At 33.2% G+C, this 2,640-nt stretch overlaps 1 non-coding gene across 1 annotated transcript; it reads right to left on the bottom strand.

Moving 5' to 3' along the window:
• Nucleotides 1-127, bottom strand: LOC130843388 (small nucleolar RNA SNORA27). Its single transcript, XR_009050937.1, has one exon. It is a non-coding gene; the product is annotated as a small nucleolar RNA SNORA27 (small nucleolar RNA).
• Between the last annotated feature and the right edge of the window lie 2,513 nt (nucleotides 128-2,640).

Raw genomic sequence — 2,640 nt, 5'->3', positions numbered from 1 at the left:
ATTTGTTTCCTCTGACAGGTTATAAGACAAACACCCAGTTTGCTTGAGTTTTAAGAGGGGATTTCCTTTGCCCCACTTGAATGACCAATAAAGGCATAACTCCAATTGGCAAAGTGAAAGGGCAGTTAGAGTGAATATTGTTAAATTAATTTCAGTAACTCTACCAGCCTACTAAACAATACATAAGCTTCCTAACTCTTTTGATCACTTTTTTATCTTGCATGCACTTGTGTCAGATATTTCAGTTCTGCCTTTTAATTTTATCTCCAAATTAGACATTATCATTATTGCTATATACAGTTAATGTTTATATAGATTTACTCACATGTTTACCAGTTTCTTTGTTGATCAATTTTTTTTTTTTTATCTTTGACCTTTCTGGTATCTTTTTCCTGCTAAGCACATGTTTTTCAACATTGTATAGTGAAGATCTGTTAGTGGTAAGCCCTCTTAGTTTTTGTCTATTAGAATAATGTCTTTATTTTAGTCTCATTCTCAAGTGACATTCTAGTAGGGTAACTAATCTTGGTTAATAATTATTTTCTTCATTAGTTTGAAAGTATCTCATTGTTTTCCGACTTAGTTTCTATTGAGAAGTCAGCTATCAGTTACATTGTCATTCTTTCTAGGCAACTTTTGTGTATGTCAGTGATTCTTTTAAAACTAGGAAATATTTGTAGAATAGAAGCTATCTTTGTAATTATAATCGTATATATACCCAGACATACTTAGTAGTCTGTTGCTTTAGAACATGGGTCATCAAATACTTTCTGTAACAAGTGAGAGTAAATATTCTAGGCTTTGCAGTCCATAAGGTCTCTGGTGGCTGCTTGACTCTGGTATTATAACACAAAAGCAGACATAGATAATACGTGAACAAATGAGTGTGTCTGTATTTCAGTAAGCTTTATCTACAAAAACAGGTGGTGTGTTTGATTTAGCCAGTGGTCTATATTTGTTGACTCTTGCTTTAGACAGTATACTCTGAATAATGATTAAGTCAAGATATTTCTTCTTCCTTTCAGCATCCTTTCCTCCATTACTGAATCTTAGTCAGTGACATTATCTTTCTTACGGTTTATCTTTATACTAATAAGTCTAAGAATAGGCAGATGAATACATTTATCTACTTTAAATTACATATTTTGACCCAGCTATAAAAATATGAAAAAGTAGCAAATTTTTCTTTTCTTTTCCTTCCCTTCTCACTGTTCGTTACTTATACCATTTCTACCTTATGAAGGTTTATAGAATTTACATTCTGTTCTATCACCCTAAACTTTGTTGCTCAGGTGACTTGTTGAAGGTAACACAGCCAATAAGTGGTAAAGCTAAGATATGACTTAATAACCTCTGTTGTTAACAGCTACATCATGCTGCCATGTTTTTCTGAATCTTGGATAATCTTGACACTAAACCTAACAAAGATTATATTATGGGGAGTGGGAGGAGCTAAATCATTTATAAATGTGAATGGGAAAATGCCAAATAATACTGCAAACCAACTTCTCTATATTTTTTAGTGTTGTCCAGTATTACCATGGTTAATTAAATTGTAGGAACTGTATTTGACTAAATATATCATTCCAGTAAGACCAATAAAAAATCTTTTTTCATCCTGATAAAAGACCAAGAGATTCATTAATCTGTCCATTTCTAAGCAAAGCAATTAAAAAATCTAGGAATAGAAGTTTAATTTCTCAACGTGGAAATGGATGTCTTAGACTAATAGCCAATAATGCATTTAATGGAGAAATATTGGAAGTTAGAAACATAACAAGGATGGCAGTCATTATACTATTATTATATTTCCACTTGACATTGTTTTGAAAGTTGAAGCCAGAGCAGTTAGAAATAAAAGAAACACAATAGGTATTGCTAACTGGAAAGGAAGAAATAAAATTAACGTTGGTTCTACCTCTGCCCGATTTAAGGTGGAATTTCCCATTCATTTTATTCCAATTTTATTGTGGTTATAGTAAGGATTTTTTTGTTTGTTTTTTCTCCTCATCTTCATGTAAGGTATCCAAGTTCCCTCACCCCTTTCTCCAGGAGGACCCACAAGTGTTCAGGACTGTTGAATGACAAGTTAACTGTAGGTAAAAAATCAGAGAAACTTTCGTTCTACGCCCCAAAACTCTAAAAGTTCTTGTCCTTCTTCTTTCTAACCATCTTCCTCATCAGTTTGGATTCCCACTCTACTTTTCTCTTTCTTTTCCAGTTTCAATTTTATTTGTTCTTTTGAGGCTAGAGGAAACAGCCCTGCAAGTATACCTATCAGAACTCATCTGGCGCTTTAGGGGTAAAGTTTTTTTAACTCTTTGTTCCTGAGTGAATATGAACTAGCAGTAGAGAAATGACCAATTGAGGATGAGTGAGAAAGAAAAGAGGGTGAGGAATACCCTGAAAACAACAAAATAATGACTAAGACCTAGCCCTGCTATATTTGCAAATAGGATTCTATACATAGTATATAGGGTTCTTTGGCAAGCACTCAGTAAATAATAGCTATTAGTTTTTGAGAAACTCATCTACCTGCCAATTAATCATTTATAACCATTATCAATCTTTTAGTCACTTTGCTGATAATTAAAATTTTAGGGAGAAAGCGTCCTTAAATTCATCGAGCTTGGGACCTGG

Source organism: Hippopotamus amphibius, chromosome 1, assembly GCF_030028045.1.
Source record: "Hippopotamus amphibius kiboko isolate mHipAmp2 chromosome 1, mHipAmp2.hap2, whole genome shotgun sequence".
NCBI classification, from domain to species: Eukaryota; Metazoa; Chordata; class Mammalia; order Artiodactyla; family Hippopotamidae; genus Hippopotamus; species Hippopotamus amphibius.
The sequence above is the reverse complement of the archived record's forward strand: the minus strand, read 5'-3'. Positions and strand labels throughout refer to the sequence as shown.